The following is a 22,153-nucleotide window of genomic DNA, read 5'->3' as shown; positions in this document are numbered from 1 at the left end:
GAGTGAGCTTTCCTCTCAACCATTTACCAATAGGGTTGCTGAAGCCCATCGGAGAGAGAGCACAGTAGTTAATCATGTGAAAGTAAAATGCAGAGCTCAAGGACCTCCTGTTTAAAAATACTTTTCTTTCCAGTACTCTTATGGATGCTTTTGTTTTAATCTTGGGACCCATCTGTCTATCTACACAATTTCATATCTATTATGCAGCTGCTTAGCTTGCACTGCTGAAATACTTCCTTAGTATGTCCTCTTTTATTTACAACCACAATCAAAATCACCTGAAACTGACATTTTTCATGTAGAATCCATTACGTGGCAGAGTGCCAAGTTTACACCAATATCTAAAAAGATATACAAGACTTCTTTGGAAAACCTTACTTTTCAGCACTGCTCAACTTCTGAAATAAAATGGAATTAAAAAAAAAAAAAAAAGAAAAACCAAAACACCAAAACAGACTTGAAATGGTTAAACTTTTTATTATTCACATTGCATTTATAGTAAATTGTGTAATAGTTTTCATGTCTTAATTACTTAAATTTTATATTGAGCTATAGTGATATTATCTCTCTTTTTGTCTCCACACAATTGTATTTTATAATAGCTTTTATTAGGGCCTACATGAATAGAATGTAAAATTAACACATCATTTCTGTTACTTCTGCAGTTCAGAAAAGAGAGCACTTTTCTGATATTTGGTGGGAAAATGCTTTCCTTTGTGTTTTATGACATATAGCAATTTGTATTAGTTAGGGACAGATTTTGAGCAGCAAAGTAACTAAGAGGAGTACAGAGCACTTCTGTCACTTCTGGTGACTCCACCTCAGCCTGAAAGTGGGTACAATGCCCAGCATAAAATGGAATATTCCCCCTAAAATAGCTTGAAAAAAAAAGGCAAAATTTCCACTGGCTTCCACAAGAGAAATACTGGAGTAGCAGATACATAAGCTAATGGTGTGTTTATACAATCTGCCTACCTGCCTCTGAAAGCCAGGTCAGCTGCCCCAGCTCACAAGCTCTGCCTTCCCTGCCAGCCGTGCAAACCTTGATACCATCACGAGGCCCTCCATGGTCTGGGGTTGCTCCTTGCATTTGGGGTTCCTCTTTAAAACCTGGCTGCCAAGCCATTTCCTTCACCTTTACGAAATCCTTCCTAAAATCTCCCTTCTGTCAGCACACCTACACTCAATCTGTGTGTAGGATGCGCAAATAAATTTAAATAAATATTTGTTTTCAATTGTTAACAGAAATAGCGAGGTATGCACATCCAGGGCTTAGACACACAAACAAGATCCCACAAGGTAACAAGTTTCTGTTGAGCTGCAAGAATTGCCTGGGTGCACACTGTTCCCCCCACAGCATTGCAAGGGGAGTCAAGTCAGCCTCACACACCTGCACTGTGGGCTGAGCCCACTCCAGTCACCTGCATTTGTTGGAGGCTGAGAGGAAACACGTGGGCACTACCACGCATCAGCTGGTACTTGGTAACCCTTTGGTGCAACTTGTTCATCCAAAATTGTTATTGTTACCCTGCCATTTTTCACAGGTAGTTTTGGAATTGTAATATAATAATTTAAAATGTGTGTATAAACACATACTATGAAATCAAGGAAGTGGGAACCTATTAGTTCAATTTAAAAAACCCTTTAGACAGAAATGTGCTTATTCTTTCATTATAACAACAAAGTATATTTTAAAATCCTATTTACAAAAATTTTAGTGGCAACTAAACATCATGAGATGCAATGTTCACAGTTCTAAGGCCAGTAGAAGATGTCAACAAGAAAACAGGGTAGGCTACGAGCACCACTTCAAAACACTGATGGAAAAATTAAACATCTTTATGTTACATCTCCCTCCAAATGTGGGCTCCAATCTTCCTATTTAATTGGTGGGCCAGATTCTGCCTTCTTTTATCATGTCAGTAAATTTCCACCAATGCCAAAAGCTGTGAAATGTCACCTTACTATACACCAGAGCTCTTTGTATGGCCAGCTGAGTTTGCCCAGACGTTCCAGTCAGTCTTTCTCTTGCTAAATGAAGTATCTTCAATGTTGATCTCCAAGAATGCTTGATCATTATGAGTGAGCACTTTTTATTCTGAAAATTGGACCCTTTTTCTCTCTCTCTTTTTTTTCTTTTTTATTAACATGTCCACACTGTTACTAAACATAAAGGATTTCTCAAGGAACCAATTTTACCACTTTTGTTTGGTTATTATATGGATGTTCAGAATAGAAATCAAGAGTACAAAAATAGATTTTCTTGATTTATGAAACATTCCTGTTTTCAATTCACCGTCAGTATGTGCAGACACGATGCAGTCAAGAAATGAAGCATCTGGTTCTCCCACGTTTCATTTATGAACTTTAGCACCAGATGTAAATCATTCATAAAATCCCAAAGTGTTGGAAGAGTCTCTTCCTTCATTTTAACAAACATATATTCCAAGTACTGTACCTAACACTTCACATCATTTGTTACAAGTGATGGGATCAGAATTTTAATGACTTCCAGAAATAAATTTCAAGAAAGAAGGAAAGAGAACGAAAAACAGGTAAGTGTGGCATTCCTTGTTTCTGACCATTAATTCACTTTGAAACCAAAAGATGTCACTTTAAGTTATTATAAACAAACTCTACATGTTATTACCTGCACACAGAATGTTTTGTAGAGAACAAATCTATTACCTTATATCCCTTCTTTTCCCAAATTCTTTCCATTAGTGTCACATTCATGTCAGCAACTGCTGATTCAACTTCAAATCTGAATTGCTTTCCTGTTCTCATCCGCCAATCACCTTTCCTCTCCTCCTTCAATCCTCCTTTCAGACCCATTTTTTCAGAGAGCCCCTCTTGCCTTTCTCTCAGCATATGTAATCCCTTCCTCCTCCCTTCCCACTCCTTTGTTTCACTATGTGCTTTGAATTTCATAGGTTAACTCACACTTTGGGAATTAAGCACCTGCCAAAATAATTATGGGATCAAGGCCTATTCTTTATGTCAAGGAAACCTGTCTTCTTTGCATAGAAGAATCCTTTCAACAATATGCATTAGACAATGCTTTCAACAACAAATCAGTCTTTTCTGGCCCTTTTTAATACTGCATTTCTTACATATTAATTTAGCTGCAGAGTTATCAGGCATGGGTTTCACGCTCTGAGGTTGCCTTAAACGTGGCAAGCTGAGAAAGTGCTAAGGAGGTGCACAGCAGATACAGAAAGAAGGGTCCTTTACAAAGAACCTCTTGATGGAGGAACCTCTAGAAAAGGGAGCAGAGAAGGCAAGGGGATTCACAGGATCACAGATCTTCCCCTTCCACCTTGCTGCTTTTCTGCTATTCAGGGCAGCTCTCTTTTCTGTCCTCTCTCTCACTGTACAGTTGTTTAACTGCTAAACTTCTACACAAATGAGTGCAATTAGCCTCAGTGCACAGACACCAGTAGTAGAAAGTAGGGTAATATCCCAATAGTTTCAGTGGTAACAAAACCCTGAATAAACTTTTTTTTAAGGATTTTTCCTTTTACTTCAGCACTACCTGGCTTTTTTTTTTTTTTTTTTTTTTACTTTTTTATTAGTATCTAGAGAACTAGTCACTGCTGTAGCTAAGAATCTAGATAACATCATATATAGTGCCAAGAATGGGCTTGACAGGGAAGAACTTTCCCACCAGTGGCCAGACTGTAGATAGACTACATGAACTGATCGGGCTGTGGAACAGCCTCAAAAATATCCCCCAGCCTGATGTGCAACATGTTCTGCGAGGACATGCTGGGAACGTAGCAAGTTGCTTTAGTCAGGCTGGGAACACAGCAGGGGCAGATTCAGGGGCTGTAAATCTCATGCAGAGATCACAGCTGCAACCATAGCCCACGGTTTATAGCACTGGCTGTAGATCAGGTGCTTGGGTGCCTAAAGCCCTTGGGCAGAGAGGGATTCTTTCCATTCTCTTGCAGCCTTGTTCTCCAGCACAAGCACCAACTGTTCATCCCGTGCCCAGGAACAGTTAGTCCCCCTTTAAAACTTGAGGGGAAAAAAAAATCTTCTCTTGCAGGCAAAACTCAGCAACTTTTGAAGCAGAGCAGATGTTCAAGAGAATGGGGAGAAAAAGTTGCACTGCACAATTTAAAGCACCAAATGAATGATACTGCACCAAATCAAAACTTCAGGGGAGATTTAGGTAGACACACTATGAATGCTGAAGCTGAAATCCAGCCTGAGCACAAGGAGTTAACATCTCCATTCCTGAGAAATATGACACAGCTGCTAAGCCTCTCAGCCATTGCCAGGACAGCCCCTGGGACATCGGCTATGGGAGGCAGAGTGGCCAGCAAGCAGCAGCACCTCCCCTGTGTGGCCAGGGCAGCCCCTGGCAGGTGTTAAAGGTGAGCTGCCCCAAGGCTTCACCTTACAGCCTCTGGCCCAGGCACCAAGCAAAACCAGTGTCTGGCCTGGCAGGGTGGCTGCAAATACTAATGGATTGCTTTCAGATGTTATCAAGCCAGGAGGAAAGGTACTCCATGGGTGGAAAACAGCATTTTTTTTTTAAAAAACATGTTTGGAGTTTTTTTAGCAACTGTTTTAAAATCTTTTTAAAGCAATTTAAGATTGTCTACTATAAGATAAATTCCAATATTCCTTCAAAATTTTTAAGCATGATAAAATTTTTAAATTATACTAAAAAATAATCAAGATCACATTTTTTCTTAGAAAAATAAAAAGAGGATAATTTTATATGGATAATTTTCTATGTTTCCTATTTTGCTTCCCTACAATCGAAAATTAATCTAATTCATACTATATGTAGACTGATCAGCCTTCAATCACAATTGCCATGTATAAATATAAAATGGTGATCAATTGCACTACAAGAGGTTTCCCTGTTAAAGATGATCATTCCAAACTTCATAACTATGTCTTTCTTGCAAAAATTCCAGAGCATTAACTATACATATATTTATAAAGATACTATCTTTGCTGGCTCCTTTTAACTTGGGTATATTTTGGTAAAGTTCATCTATGTTCTGTAAGCCCTATTCACATGGAATGGCTGTCTTTTTCCAGAAGTAATTCTTGATGACTTCAATAGACCAGTTATGATGCATGATTCTTAATTTCAATGGGAGTATCTCATTATGGCTTCTGTATTCTGAAAGTGACTAGTGGCAAACAGTGAATAATGTACAAATACATCATCATTAAATTTTTATTTTCTTCTTTTTTACTTGACCTAAACTTTTTTTTCAAAACAGGCATAAATATTACACCTTTGTCATATTTTCTCTTTTTCATTTTATCTATAGTGGAAATCCAACCAAAGGAAAAAAATATTAGGAACATCAGTTCAGGTAAGTCATGCCTGCTATATGGGAAGTACCATCCATTTTATTTTATTCCCCACCTTCACACCATGTCAGATGCTGCAGCCTCGGCCTTTCAGAACTCTACAAGCACTACTTACAGTCTCATCTAAGACCCACAGTGCTTGGGTGGTCTGTCTCAAACTAACCAAGGCAGGAATCCCACCTCCTTGATCCATAATGCGCTCATCCATTTCACTTGTCTGCTCAGACATCCCACGCCAATGATTTATTTGCCGAGGTGAAGCTAGAAAAACCTCCCCCTTTCCAAACACATGTACACATACTTTTATAAACTGGCTGAAATATTCAGTAACTTCCCAGTGGGGAATGGTGTTTCCCCCTCCCTCTCCTATGTGCTCTATACGGTTTCCATTATTATTTGATAAATGTGTTATGACACACTATTTACCTCGGTCAGCAGCTCTGGGGAGCTTTGTGAAGCTTTGCTCCCCACCTCTGCCACCCACTAGATATTTCAGAAATAAATCATGTTTCCAGATTAAGACAATACAGTTTGGTATGGGAAAGGGAGAAGAGACGTAGGATGAAATTTGCTGTAGGAGGCCTTGGTTTCATTTCTCTCTTTCACTCCTGAGCCATGTGGAGCTGGTCCTCAGCCTGTCACAGTAGTACTGCCTCAGGGATAGGAAGGCATTCTGTGCTAATTCTCTGTGCTTAAGGTTCCCAAAGAAAAATTTCGAGCTCAGTTTTTGATGCAGGAAGGAGCAAGTCTGTCTCTTGTAATGCACGTGCTCACAGGTATTGAAACAATCCTCCAAGGCACGAAGTGAGCCAGGCTATACTATGTGAAGAAAGGTTTGCAGTCCTCTTCTGCTGAAAATAAGAAAATATATTTAAGGTGAATGATCACAGAGAGCTTTGTGTGGACTTGCTCAGTAGCATATGACAGGCAAATTTGTGGGGTGGAGGATGTTACCTTCCAAAGTAGTTACCAAATGACATACATTACTGCAGCGACTGCACATATTCTCAAAATAAGGCTTTTCAGGGAAAACTGAGTGTCATTGCAACTTCTTTTCATATTAATTTGATACCAAAATACCAGGACACTATGAGTAGGGTCTGCACACACATTGAGTGGCTTGGGAAGCATTTTGAAATCAATGATACAGATGTGTGTGCACATATGTGTGTGTCTGAATGGGGCAGACCTGGTTAAACCTGTTTGCCTGAAATCTACTGAAAAGCAGATATTTCCTAGAGTCACAGACTGACCTCCCAAAATCAGACACAACCAAAAGCTCAAGTGAAATTTGGTCCAGGAGAAAAAGCAGCCTGCTATAGAAACTGAAAGTTTCAGAGAACACCATTGTTGCTAATGCTGCCTTGGTAATCCAACCAACGCAGAGCACTATCTGTAGAAAAGGCAAGAACCCAATCACAGTCTTGTTGATTCCACATCCAAAAAGTATGAATTAATAGTCTCTTTTTCTTTGCCATTGTCATAAATTAAAAATAAAAATAACAAGACTGACTGAAAATCACAGGATTTTTTTTCTGCTGTGTTTTACAGTTGCAATATTTTTTTTTAAATAAGTGAATTATGATTGGAGCATACTAGTATAAGAAAAAGGGTGCTCCCCATCATCACCCTGATGACTTCAGTCTACTTGACAGGATTCCTCAGTTAAGTTAGAGAAGCACCATTGAACTATGCTCAAAATGAAGACTATCATGGGCACCAGTGCTGCCTTCTCAACATCTTCACTCTCAGATAGCCAGAATTCTTGCAATCCTTCTTTGGGCTCACTAACAAAAGCAACATGGGAAGGTCCTCCCTTCAGGACTATGTGGTTCAATGCTTATTACTTTTTCCCCTTCTCCTGAGCTTGTATAGAAATTTTAAGGGTTTTTCACCCAATATTTCCTTTTACATTCATCAGAGGATGTGAGAGCTATGTTTTCTCATCAATACTTCCAGGTTAAGTTTCACTCTTCAGTTAAGTCAGTCTGCAAAGAAGAAATCACAGACCTTCTGTCCTGGTAGTTCTAAATATCAGACATCTGTGCAGGGATGCATAAGCTGCTACTGGTTCCTATTCTGTATGTCCTAGAATAGAAACCAGTTACAGAAAAGTGCCTGCTAACTGAACTTGCAGATGCAACAAAGCCTTTCCCATTTCCTACATACATTTGGAATATAACTCCTATCCCTTATGTCCTCGGTGATATTAGAGTGGAAGAGAAATGTGTTCACATTTATAAGAAATTACCTCAATAATATGAAATGTGGGTATTTACCTATGAACACAGAAGAGTAAAACCCCAGTAAAAGCATCCCCCCAAATTCCAATATTAAGGAAGAAATTTGGCAAATTTCCATCACCAGTAATATTTAAAGATCTGAGCTGTGTAATGAATGGAATGCTATATTCTGACAGATTACACTAATACATGGCATTAAGCAAAAAACACAGTATGCTGATGTAAGTGGACATGGCACATTCTACGATGACAACTCCTGTCTGTGTCAGCAACAGTATGAAAAGAAAAGCAAATCACAGGAAAAATCCTACCAGATAATTTAGAGATAAAAATTAGTTACTAGGAAAGAAATGTAGAATATCAATTTGATTTGGTAACTGTCTCAAATGCCAATATTGGGGTTTCAGCATAACAATTTATATTTCTATAATTATTGAGTCCAGATTGTCATGGTATGTGTGTGCTTGTGTGTCTTTGTTTCTCCTTAAGGATGTTGAAGAAATGAGCAAATTTATAGTGATAAAAAGAAAATCAAATCTACTTCAACATTCTATTATAACGGAATTGCCAGATTTTCACTTTCTGTTCATGAATCTCTTAAAATATAATAATAATTAAAGTAAAGCAGGTGAAGTATACACTCCTAATAAGAATCAGGGTATTTGTAAAAATCACCAGCCTAAAAAATAACCCAGATATTATGGACAGTTATCAAATTTCAAAGATGAATCAATGGAAGAAAAAAAAAAGGAAGTAATTATATGCTGTGATAGTTTTTGTAGTTATTCTTCCCACCTACATATTTAAAAAATGAAAAATTTTGTCAAAGCAGTCAGATTGTTTCAGCAGAAGACAAATGAGACGCCAATGTCATACAAATGTTTATCCTATATCCTTCATTTTCCCTGTCAGAACAGTACCCCAGCAAAGAAAAGATAATTCTTGCTATAGTTAGTCCAGGAGAAGGCTGTTTGTCTAGCCAGCTAATTTTGGCTTGCTGAGGGATAATTAGCATAAACTATTTTTTCTAGCCACTTACTCATTTTCTTTAAACTTACAGGAAATTAAATAGGGACTTCCATTCCTCAATCAAGTTTGTCAAATCTGGGCCTTGTTTTCAACTGACTTTGCTCACAGGAGACAAACAGTGTTGTTGCACAAACCTTCATTCCTAAGGGAGCTGAACCAGAAGCTTAAGTGCCTCTAGGAAGGGGCAGAACCCGAGTACTCAGAATAAGGTTATACATTAAACTAAATGAACTTGTTGAACCTAGACAGAACTGAAATATTTTCACCAGAAAAAGTGAATCCTGGTTTGTAGTAGCTTTACATTGCACTTCTATTTTTTCCACACCACTTTCACTGTGTGCTATCACCATGCCTAGTGTAACATCACATAAAAATCTCTGCTGCCATCTCATACTTCCACTTCCTCTGCCATATCCCTAAGGATGACCCAGGTGTATAACACCCCCAAATTCTTCTGTGACTGTGGGGCAAGGGGCAGGCTGTGCTGTGCTGAGCTGAGAGCCCAGCCAGGCCAGCCAGTGCAGGTGGGACATGGACAGCACAGAAAGGCACATGGAGTAGGTGATGGCTGCATCAGAATTACAGCCCTTTTCTCAGGAGGGTGCAAAAGATACGTCCCAGCTTTGTACAAACATCAACTTTTAGGAAATTACTTAAGAACATTGTATTTCTGAGACTTCTACTACCTCAACAAATTTTATGGAGGGTGGCCAAGAGCTTTCACAGTTAGTGGGGGCAGGAGCTGATAGGTAAACATCATGATAACACATCTCACTTCCTTAAAAAACAGACTAAAAAGATGTAGAGACTCATGTTCAGCTGATTGTAAGTGATTTCCTGCCACTAAGCTGTGTTTCTGTGACCCCAGCCATTTAATATGTTTGCTTTTCCCTATGTTGTCTAATAGGGGTTTGGCAGCCACCCTCCCTGTGACAGTGACTCAGTGTGCTGCTTTTCCTGTCTTATTCTATGAAACACATCATTTGATGTGACTAGCACAGCTCATTTTGATGAGTCAGAGTCAGGAAATATGAAGAAAATGCATTTTTCTGAAGGATGAAATTCAAACAAATGTTAGAAAAAAACATAGTTTTAAAAAAATTCTGCATATTAAAATTTTGCATATGGTATGTTTCATGTCTACCTACCTACCTGGTACAAAGTTCTTTTTCTGTGTTAACATTCATTACAACATGTCTGAATAATCTGGAAGATTGGTGGGGAGAATACATGGAAGGACATGCTCTCTGTCCATGGTACACAGTTAACATCTATTTTCTGGCATTCTTGGAGAATCCTCTAAAACTGAGCCTCACTTTTTATATCCTAATATGCAGCCTGTAACTTCTGCACTTATTTAAGTTCATGTTTTAAGAAATTTGTATTTTGATAGGTCCAATTAAAAAAAAACACCTTTTTTAAAAAAAATGAAAACAAAATCCCAGACTTTGAATCTGCTTTTCCCCTTTTCCATCCTAGAGCTATAACCACAAAAATATTCTTCCCCTATACGTGATTACAGATGTTTTTCTTACCTGCCTAGGAAGGGAAAACTACATGGATTTTCACATTTCTTCTTATAGGATTTTTCATAATTGGGAAAGAAAATGGCCAGAGAAAAGGCGTTGCCACAACGTTCCTCCATTATCTGACCTCAAGCAGCTACCAACTCCTCCAACAAGAGTGGAATGGGGAGTGGAGAAGAACCAGGACAATAATACTGCTCTTTACTCTGCTTCTTAGCATTGTTTCACTGGATTGAAGAAAATTCCCTCTGCTACAGCCACTCCTTCACCAAGGATATGGAGAGGTTATAGATGCTTTTATTACTGTTGAATTCTTTATAATAGAGGAAAGTTTTCTCATCATCTCCCCTGGCAAAAGCAAGAGCTTGAAGATCAGGAGTGCAATAAGAGCCCTTCCCCTGCCTCCCCTCCCATACGTCCAGAAGTTTGCATTGCCACACACATCAGGAGATTCCTCCTCTCAGGAGCTAACGGTGAATAGGTTTTGTAGGTAACACTGGAAAAAATCACTGCCTCCTGCAGAAAGGGCACAGGAGCTCTGTCTGTTGAAGTAGAGATTGTTTGAGCTGGACACCAGCAAAAGCCAAACTGACCTGGCCAGAAATTCTTTGCAAAAATCTGCAGCTACAAACAGCCAGGCCACTGGTGAGAAATGAAGGAATGTAGAGCATGGTCACTGCAGCCTTTTTCTTTCTAAAGGCAGAGAAATAATCAAACTGAGCATCATCACCTCCTCTCCAATTATGACCAAGTGCATGCACTACAGAATACCCTTCTGCATAAAAATAATGTACTTATTTGAAAATAAAGCATGATTTTTTTTAAAGGAAATGGCAGAGAACAAAGTGCACAAGGCCAAACTTTCTAATAAATGAGATTTATTGTGGGGAAAAAAAGTCCAATAATTACATTTTCAGGGGAAAGGTCATTATTACTTAGAAAGAGGTTAATAGAACAATATTAATGGCTTTTTACAGGGCAAAAGAGATAGATGCAGCATTAATATGAATGAAAACAAGAATGAGAATGCTCCCTGTTACCAAAGTTTAGACTGAAAATTCGGAAGGTCAAATTTGTCTTTCATATTCCCCAAAATAATGAATTAGACAGTATAAAATCTTATCAAGCCTTTTCATTCAACGAGTTTAACAGAAAGTAGAGAAAGAAAGTGATCAAAAGTTTTAGCCTGAAGCCAACAATTAGAAGCATGTCTCCAGCTCTGTATTTCTGGGAGACTCTAAGGAAAGATTGTTGAAGATAAAAGTCAAAATGAGTCCATCATTGAACTTTTACTAAAGCAATTGCAGCAATTCTGTATATTTGGCCCATATTTTAGATTAAACTAATTTTCTAAAGTGGTGGGAAATTGCCAGAGATAAAAAATAATTTCAATATACAGTAATAATAGTATTACATTACATGTCTGTAATGCTGTCCATGCAAAAGTCTTAAAATGCTTTATAAACAATTAAGCCTCCCAACACCCTGAGAGGTAGATGATTTTTTCCTCAACCATTCCTCATCTAGAGAATCTAAGGCATAGAAAACTTAAAGCAAAACATTTGCCTCAAGTTATGTAATGACTAGCACTGGTTACAATCAATCATGTAGGAATGAAGAAGACATATGCAACTAATATTGCCAAAATCAAATCATTTTTCTGTCAAAACAAAAAATATCCTGCATACTTTACTAAGTCTGAGCACCCAGAAATCTCTTAAATGCATCTAATATTTTTCCCTTGTGAATATCTTTATGTACATGCACAAATACATATTGTCTACAAATAAATAAATAGGAAAAGTAATAAATAAATTAAATGCACTTATTTAAAATTACATGTTGCAAAAATATTGCACATTCTCATTGACAAAACTAGCTAAATGATAAAAAAAATTACACCCCAAGAATCTTGACTGTTAATCTCCTTGACCACTAATACTGATTTTCCTTTTTAGGTAGTGCTGAGCGAGGAAGAAAATAGATATCCAAAGGTGATTATAAAGATGGTTATTATCATCTGTCACACATATGTGTAAATTATTAGCATGTTTTAACTACAAGACTAAGCAGGATCTGTCTAACTAGTAATTCCATCCTGAATACACTCAGCAGTACCACACCAGGACTCACAATTATGTAAGTTTGCTATTAAAATGCAAGTTGGAATCTACTGCTAAATCTCCATAGTCACAAATACACTGAAAAGCTGTCCTACTTTGGAAGATTAAATTGACTTTATTTTTGGTTATTGTATCTAAATACTGTAACTTGCTTATTGTACTCTCACTAATTCAGTTTTACTTTACCAAGCACCTCAGACAAGAGAATTTGCTGGAAGTCACAGTCATGCTGTGAAACATATATATTTAGGACATCATTTCAGAATACTGTAATTATAAGTATTTGAAGTCAAAACTCATAATTGTGCACTATGAGAGAAAACGGAGGAATCTTTTGTTGAGTGGTCTGGCTGTAAATTTCCACCAATCCCACCAGTCTCAGCAAGTTTCAAAGCAGATGTATTTGTATTATTTGGGATGCACTTCTGTCATGCATTTAAATAAAGAAAATTATTCAACGGCTACAATTCTTATTAAATCCTGACATGAAACTTATTTTACTATTAGTGCTGCATTGTACAGTCATTTGAGGAAGATATTGCTTAACATAATATAACGGGGGAGATTAATGCAAGACATTAACTCTTCAGCCCTTACTCTTAATATTATGTTCTTTATATACTTATCAGGTAAAAGGATGGATAGTAGGATCTTGAAGGCTTCCTCTTTTGTGCTCTATTCCTCTGAGTGAAAAGCTGATGCCTAGCCTTCCTCGCATTGAATTTATTGGATTGGTTTATAGGAAAGGGCTTTTGGAAGAAAACCTTTAATATAAGTGAAGATAAATTAAATTGAGATAGTGTAAAAAGTAGAATCTGAACAGGATATGACGTGATAACACATAAGGGCTTAATTTTCCCAATTCTAAGGCAAGACTGGGTGAAATTTAATAAATCACAGCAGCACAGCACCACATGGAAACCCACATCTTACCTAGACAGAAATCACAGCTGATGACTTTGGAAAATAAACCCCAAGATTCCTTCCTATTAATGAGGTACCCACTCACCACAGCTTTTACCAGGCACAACAAGACACTGCAAAGTAAGAACATCCATGAGTTTTGGCTATCGCAGTGCATGCAGTCTGCAGAGAATCACACGGGTGGTTCAGCTTCTTCAGCTGCTGCCAACAAAAGCAGCCAAGTGAGAAGGACACACAGATCTGGGTTCCCTCCCCAGCTCTGCCACCTCGTCAGGAAATCCTTCTTATTCCTCTGGTTTCTGCCTGGAAAAGTGGCTTCCTGCAGGAGCTTTAAAGAGAAATGGGAGCTTTAAAAAGAGATTTCAGAAATACCTAAGTGCAATTCAGAGCTTGACGATGAAAGTATTTTGTTTTCTGGGTTTTTTTTTTTTTCTTTCCTTGCCATTTTCATAGGTAGATAAATCACTCATGTTTTTTTCAAATAGAGATATTTCTTAAATATTTTCCTGTTCATGCCCCTAAAACTGACTTTTGCACAGTCAGTTTTGAAATCTACTTATGTTTCAAACTCTGTGGTATTATGTGATTTTGTTGGACACAGAGATGGATACAAAGGAACAATAGGTGTTGCAAATATTTTAAAAATAAGCTGTTTCAAGTACTTTAATCTTAAAAAGCACTTACTCAATTTAATCACAATCTTCATAAAGTACTCAACTTGTCAGTAAGCCTTAACCCTAAAAATGTGAATGTAGAGGGATTTTCTGGACTTGTTGGTGGGGGGGTTTTAACATTTTAATTTTTTTTAATTTATGACTGAGTGGTTGGAGAAGGGGAAATGTCTTATAATGGGGCTGTAGCTGAATGCTTAATTAGGAACAGCTAATCACCTCTTCAAGTAAGCTGGAGAATTACATAACTGTTACCATTCCTACAGATAAAGACAGTTTAACTTGGCTTCCTATGGAAATAAGTTTTATGTAACAGTTTTGTCTGTCTCTCCATCTTTCTTTTCTCTCCCCTTTACTTTCTCTTCAACAAAAGGCTGAACCATTAGTCAGTTTGAACTTGAGGGCTCCAAAAATGTATTTCTACTGTTTTTATGGAGACAGCTGATGAGATAAGAAAGATCTAAATCACAGCCCCAGTTTTCTCTAAAAGAAGCAGAGAAAGTCTCTAAAAGAAGCAGAGAAAGTTATAGACTAAGTTAAAACTTGATGTGAGATTACTATTTGTAATGTCTGAGATGCCAAACAGGTTGATTGCTTTAGATTTCATGTGCTCAATTTCCTTGTACAGAGAAATAAATGAGCTATCTTCTGACTTAACAGGAGCCAGCAGATGATTGTGCTCTCCTGGGTCAGTGCAGGTCACTCTGTCTTTACTCCAGGATCAAAAGAGTCCTTTAGGAAACATGGCCACAATAAAATAAAGTTGAATGGTGTAAGTGATCTTCCATTTGTATGATTACTAATGCACTCTATTTTGGTTTGTCTTTCTTGTTAACTGAAAGCAATGACAAGGGCTGATACATGATGAGGTGTTCAAAATCATCTGCTTCAATGTACACTGAGACAGAGTCAGGCCTACACTGAGAGTGATTTTGAAAATCAGATCCCAGAATGATAATGATTTATATATTCCTAGAGTAACATCTGGACAGGGCAACCTTCCCCAGTGGCAAGCCAGGCTATTCTGATAGCAATAAATCCTCTGGTTCAATCCTAGTACTGTTGTCTTTGATTGGAAAATCCAAAGGGGAGAAAATAACTTAAAACAACCATTCATTTTAACTGTAAAATATTATTTTCATTGTTATGTTTCTCACATATGTGAGAGAGACACACTTTCAGCAAAATATAAGCCCAAATAAAAATTTCTGAATTTTCAGAAATATTTGAAAATTGCTAGATTTTTAAGTAAACACAAATCCTGTGGATCATTCTTATCTTCACTTGTATAAAGCAAAAGCCCAGATTCTCACATTTTGGGAGACCTCACTTGAAGATTTAAGTACTGTAGTCCATGTTCACAAACAAAGAACCTAGAAGGAGCTACATGTTTATCTAGTTAGAATTTGAATCTAGTTACAGCATTGTATTATTTCAGTGACTTCATACATCACTATATTGTTGAAGAGTAATTTTCTCTCATCTTTTTGACCTGGTCAGTTTGACCAACCAGGAATGAAAATGATATAAAGTGTGAAACACTCAAAACACACTGGCATCATTCCATGAGTGAGCTACCATGAACCTACTGACAAAGTGAGCCAGGGATGCAAAATATTTGTTGCCCATAGGAGTGGTTTTCTCAATACTGTTTCATTAACTCTGTGCACTGTTTTACTCTGCTGGCATATGGTTGTGATCTTTCTGTCTCCTTTCTGAGTCACAAGGGTCACAACAGACCCATTTTAATATTATTTCAGATAGGATTAAACAGAGAACTGTTTCATGCTGTTCAAAAACTGAGCATAGAGACCATCACAATTGTTTCTTTTGAGACAGAGGTGAGGGAAAAGGTATTAAAGCTTGTGAGACAGTTGAGCCATATATTTGCTGTAGGTACTAAAAATGTTATTTTGGCATGAGGTGAAAAAAACCACCATTTCTTTACCAAAGGTAAAATCATTAGAAGACTTACAGAAATACAGATATGTCTATCTCAGCATTATGTTAAGATTGCAAGAATCATAATAAGCTGTATACTCAGAGCATAGCATTCAATAACCAGTATAGAAGATAAATATAGTATAAACAATATAAATTATCTGTCCTTGAAATAGCTTCAAGCAATGAAATATTTAGAAAAATTATAAAGATTAATATAACGCCTCATACATTTGCACATTAAAAAGAGTAGTAATGTTCCTTGCATTTGTACAAAATCAATAGTTTCATCAAGTTTTTATCCTCATAAAGATTTTTTTCTTATGGCTATAGAAACGTCCTGAAGTATTTAAATCACCTGTCAAATGTAAACCTGCTTGAGTACTGACACTTTAAAAATATAATGTGAAATCAGATATCACTTATACTTGCTAGAATTTTTTATGCTGACTTGTAACATATGAATGGGGAGGCTAGATGCAGAAACAGTAGATTTTCAATTTTTACCTTTTTTTCTCACTAATTTCCAGAATGTAATTCTGCCCCCAGCTGGTTAAGACATAGCTGACATAGGAGATTGAAAGTGAGAGAATATTGAACCTATGAACTCCGCTTCTTCTCAGATGATGACTACAATTTGCATGCAAAGTATCAGCAGCTCTAGTGCTCAGCACAGGAGCTAATAGATTCTAAGTTCTTTATGTAAGTATATACTGCACCCTCCTCATTACAGCACTAATAGCTCAAAGGTGAAACTGTTTGCAGGAAACAGAGTTCATTGATTACTCCTACAGAATGTTACAATTAATGACATCGGCCCATGGTAGTTGCTACACCTGTATCAGATCAACTGAAAAGTAGAAATTTAATACATGCTCCACCAATAGATTCCAGAAAGTTGCATACATCTACTCCCTGGAATGGATTTTTACATGCTTACGTGTCTTCCTATTTCTCTTTTTAATCATATTCTTAGGCTGTCTTCTTGTAAACAGAACACATGTACTGAAAAATTTACGTGACTTTCACTTATTTTTCATGTATAACTGCAGCCCATCCTTATCTCCCAGGAAGGAAGAAAAATAAAGCAAAAAGGAAAATACAGCAATAGAAAAGCAAGGAGATAAGTTGTTATTATTATTCCCTTTTGAAACAAAAGCTTTCATTCACCCTTCAACCTTTCTCCACTATCTTCTATCATATTTCAGGACATCTCTTCTGATGTAGCTGGAGAATAGATTACAAATACCTTCAAATTCATCTGACTTACTTTCCATTCCATATATCACCTTTTCATATGCAGCAGTTTCTGTCACATCAGCAATCCATCCCCTCAGTAGCAGTCCTGATGCATTCCTTCAGGTTCTCAGTATTTGTTTTCAATACTATGAGACTAGAAGGGGCAATGTCAGGAAGTTTAGACCCTGTATTTAGACTCTGTATCTTCAAATAAATAAAATGTGGTATAAATAGATGTAGTCATTGGAAATAGTTTCCACGAACAAGACAAAAAGGAAAAATGCAAAAGGAAAATTATTAAAAAAAAAAAAAAACAGATTTTAGCATCTGTGCGAATGTTAGCATAAGTACAAAGTATGAAAAAAATAAAATGGTCCCACTGGATGAATAGGGCCCCACTGGCTGATAGAGTCTGGTAACTGATGCTTTCCACACTTTTGTGCTGCCCCCATACCCTGGTGTCCCAGGTGGACTCAGAGGAGAGGGCAGCCACAAGAACCCACAGAACTCTACCTGAGCCCGGCAGAGGCTGAGCAAGTGGAACAGTATATGGTGAAATTTAGCAGAACACTACAGGAGTATAAATGGTAAATGAACTTAGTGAGTTTACACAGCAGAGAAGTGGAATTACAGAATGAAACAGAGCTGTTGAGGGAGCACATGATTGAAGCAATGGGATGTGAATACTCAATCCATCAGCCTTAACAGAAGATCTCTGGTATAGGTTTGGGAAGAGGCAGAAGGAGGAGGAGTTCTGTTGGGTGGTGAGCAGGGGACAGATCCAAGAGGAACAAATGAGGAATGCTGTTAATGAAGAATGCTGCAAACTCACAAAATTACTCTTTGACCAAGCTCAGACCTGACACTGAAGATGCCAGAAGAGAAAATTGAAGATACACCTGAAGTAGGAAAGAGCACACCCAGTCAGACACATCAAGAAATTACTGGATATCATAAATTTATCATGAAAAAGATTAAGTCTGTCTCCAAGGATATAACAGTGAGGCAGGGCTGACACAGCATTTTGGGAAGGAGGTGGGTATCATGCCTGATAGGAGAGAAAGGTGGAATCCTGGTCAGTATTTGCCAACTGAGAGGAAAAAACAATCCTCTACAGATTTAATTTCTCTTTATCATTTACCTAACAGCTCTAATACTGATTTTTAGTTTGCTCCAGATAAACCTTGTTGCAAGTGAGCTTTTCTGTTACGTTCCATAGCAGATGGAGTTTCTTTATTTTCCTCTATGTTTTGCTTGTCACACAGCAGCACTTATGAAAAGTGTCCAATCAAATAAGCACTGGAAAAACTATCTTCTCTCCATTGTCCTTTTTAAAATGTCTCTTCATTGTGCCTTTCATTAGAGATGATCAAGAGATGAAGGTAGGGGAGGGGCTGAGCACACCCTAAAGACATTCAGAACAAAATTCATTTGACAAATTGCCAGGCTGTGAACTACTGTGTCTGCAGAGGGGAAAAAAAAACCCCAAAATGTAAAAACAGATAACTTACAGTCTGACAGAAAAGACTCCTAAGAAAAAAGAGAAGAGTTCTCCATTAGGTGTTATGCTGCGATTATTTTTCATGGGGCCAATTTCTCTACTTTTTCATCAGAATGCAACTGCCCTGACCTACACTAATGGAAAATTTGGGCCACAGTGTGAGCTTAAATTATATTCCTAAATACTTGCAAAGTATGTAAACTACAAAAGTCAATAAAAGCAGCAAGACTCACCTGGGTAATCTGACACATTTCCAGTGTGAGGATTTTCATATGCCTTTGAGTCTTTTAATGTAAAGCCTACCTCCCTATTATAATCCTAACAGCTCTGGTTCTACAGCTCTCTTTTTCAGTGTTTCCTTGACATGCCACCACACCCCCCCACACCACCCTCAAGTTCTTTTAAAATCCTGGAATAATTTGTGGTCAAAACTAAATCCAAATTAAGTCCATCTGGGGAAGGTAGAAAAACCTGAATTTCATCTTGTTGTCTTGAACATCCTATGGTTGCATAATAACAAAATGCCTTTGTTCTCACAACTAAAGTATGCATCAAGAATCAAAGAAGCAAGAAAAAAAGGGAATGTTCCAAGCTATTACTGTAACAATCCAATTACAATGCCTATCAAACTTAACTTCACAGGTTATAGCTCCTAATTGCCTGACAAAAATTGACACTTCAGTCGCAACAGCATAATATAATCAGAGTCCAAATTAAATTTGATCGTGGGCAGAAAACGATGCTATCATTCGGCGGCATGGAAACAGGAGATCAACTAGCATGATATCAAGGATCAGAAATGAAAATTATTCATTAATGGCAATGGTTTTCTGATAATGGAAATGACACAGTTCAGACGGCTTCGTAAAAACACTATTAATTAAAAAGATGATAGACCTAACAAGGCATAGAAACCAGTGGAACCTTTCTCTGTGCTTGTTAAGGTGAAGGATGACAATGTTTAAGAACAGAAGTTTATTCACTTTTGTGAAAAGTATTCCGCTGATTCTGTAGCAAGTTTACTGGTTCTTGCTTAGTGAAGCATCTTTCTCTAGGGTGCTATGTTAGAGGGACATAAAAAGTGTCTAAGGCCATAATGTGGCATTGTAATAAGCATGAATACTACCAGCTATAAAAGAGAAGGGTCCAGTTCATAAAAAAATGCACATGGGATTTTTGCATACTCCCAATAAAATAGTGCAGGGAAAACTATTTTATTTCCCTGTGCAAGCAGATCTGTCACCAATTCACTTTTGGGAAATACAGAGGTGCTTTATGCTGGAAAGAGACCAAGCCAAAAATCCACCCTCAAAAGTTTCCTTGAGCAAGAAAAGACAAGGCCAGTGCCTCAGACTGCCGAAGTTCAGACAATGCCTCTGTTCCTTACACAGAGCTCCAGATATTACCACAATAAAAACCTCCAATACTAATGCAATGCCACAGGCATTGTGTTTGAAATAACACTCTCAAAGGGGTGATTGCTGTACCATTGAAACCACTGGGTGCTTCTGCCCCAGCTAGAAAAAATCAAACCGGGCTTGTCCTGGTTTGAGGAAGAAAAGGTCTATTGGCTGCTAATGATCTCCATGATCCACTCCCATGTGCTCTGCCCATCCCACCCCGCAGGATGGGTCAGTGCCCAGCACATGGCTAAACCTGCTCTTGAGGACCCTCAACTCTTTCTTCTTCAGTAGCTGAGAGAAGCAAAGAGGCATCCCCTGCTGCAATTCCTTTCTCCACAGGCAGCTGCTTTGGAAATGCACAAGCATACACCTCTGAAACTTCTTGATGTGGGAAACCAAAGATACAAAAGCCTCAAAAATAAAGGACTTTTAGAAAGAGCAGAATGGAAGAACAGGAAAAGACAGGTGTACCCTTGCAAAAGGACAACTCAAAGCAGATCCTCCTGACCCTAGAATGCAACCACAGTACATTTCAGCAAATCAGAGACTCAGTAACTAATTTCATGTTCCTTTGATTGTCTAAGGATCACTTAAATCCACAGCTTGTCATCTCCATCTGCCTCTAAACTACTTTCACCTGATGACCAACACACTTGAAGATTGCCTCACTTGTTTAAAAAAAAACAACAACAAAACAAAAAAAAAAATACTATTTAGAGCAGCTCCAAGAATTAAAAACATGAAAAAATTATATACTTTTAACTTTTCCTACTTACTTAATAGTCCTTTTACAGAATGCACAAAGCTTGCCTGAATTGTCAACATTTCTTTTAAAAATAAATTCTTTTGAAAAACCTTTGAAAAATCTCACCTCCATTTTTTAATAAATTAAAAGGGATGATAATATTATGTAAACAATATATAATCATTGCACTGTACCTGTAAGAGCTCCAGGGCAGGTCATCCAGTTTCAGTGCATTTTACTGAAATATTCCTTAGCTCTTTGCACACAATTATTTAAGGCAGATGCAAGGAATGCTAGAATTCAATATGTAAAACAGCTCAGGTGGAGACATATATAGTAATATATATGAATGGAGAAAACATACTCTGTAACATCAGCTAGCATGACATTAAACAATATTGCAGCTACTATATGATTATCTCTTGGTTTAATAGCGTAACCTCATGAGAGGGTGTTAATAGATACATGGAGAAATTTTAAAACACAATGTATCAATATTTTCATGCTTTTCTTTTTCATTGTGTAGTAAAGTTCAGAACCAGGAAGAATGAAAAACAAGGAAAGAAAATAGAGACCAGACTTTGTGTTGTTGAAGGTTTTAAAAAAATATTTTAATTATATAGCTTGTTACATATTCTGAACAATGATGTAAACTCGTTTCTGATAAGAGTGGCACTGTTCAGCAGCTAAAGTGGGTGTACTTATCCCCACAGCAAGGGACTTTAACACAGAGGCAGCCAAAACCCAAATCCATTGTGACTATTAATCCTGTAGGGTAAAGTTATAAACTGAGTCATCTAATGGATAAATTCCCCCTCTAAATTCCAGAAAATTAAATCCCATGCATGCCCTTTAAGCATTCCGGGGTCAGATCCACACCCACAAACTCTCAGGCTTAATGGGAATTTTCTGACGAAAGCAGTTACAGGAAATGTCAGTTGATGTGTTTTGACTGGGCATGCTCTGGCAAAGGTGGTGTTTCAGGCAAAGAGAAAAGAGAACTAGAACATCTAGAATAACAAACAGGTCAGCAGTCAGGATGCTTAGCAAACAAAAGAGATCCATGCCCTTGTCTCTGCAAGGTCTCATTTGGGGCTCACTGTTGATTCCAGATTACCAAGTCACCTTTAGCTTCACAATCTGTCTGTTCATCACATGTCTCTTTACTGTGAAAATTTTGAGTTGTCTTGAGTTCATGCTACCGACCGCTTAACATCCCACATGAAGCAAAAGCCATTTCCACCTTATCTCTGCTAACAGCGTAAAATCAAAATAATTACCATTTTTATTTCGCCCCTGGCCAGAGGAGAATCTCTGTAAAAAGAGATTCACCACTCTGCATCTCACTGCCATTTATCTTGAGGACTTCACAGCAGGAAAACACCTTGCTCAGGTAGGGCTGCTGTGGCTGAGAGCCCTCCCACAGCCCCATTGCAGATTGCAGCTTCTGGTATGTACAACCTGA

At 37.7% G+C, this 22,153-nt stretch overlaps 1 long non-coding RNA gene across 3 annotated transcripts; it reads right to left on the bottom strand.

The window, feature by feature from the left end:
- Positions 1–463: 463 nt before the first annotated feature.
- On the bottom strand, positions 464–21,102 carry LOC146767399 (uncharacterized). 3 transcript variants are annotated; one of them, XR_014955751.1, is made up of 2 exons: positions 16,308–21,102; positions 464–6,194 (listed from the first exon to the last, which is right to left on the bottom strand). It is a non-coding gene; the product is annotated as an uncharacterized LOC146767399 (long non-coding RNA). The 3 variants fall into 3 exon arrangements; XR_014955753.1 differs by having other exon boundaries at positions 464–6,191; XR_014955752.1 differs by lacking the exon at positions 464–6,194 and adding an exon at positions 13,274–13,516.
- Between the last annotated feature and the right edge of the window lie 1,051 nt (positions 21,103–22,153).

Source organism: Lonchura striata, chromosome 5 (assembly GCF_050655825.1).
Source record: "Lonchura striata isolate lonStrDom1 chromosome 5, ASM5065582v1, whole genome shotgun sequence".
NCBI classification, from domain to species: domain Eukaryota; kingdom Metazoa; phylum Chordata; class Aves; order Passeriformes; family Estrildidae; genus Lonchura; species Lonchura striata.
The sequence above is the reverse complement of the archived record's forward strand: the minus strand, read 5'-3'. Positions and strand labels throughout refer to the sequence as shown.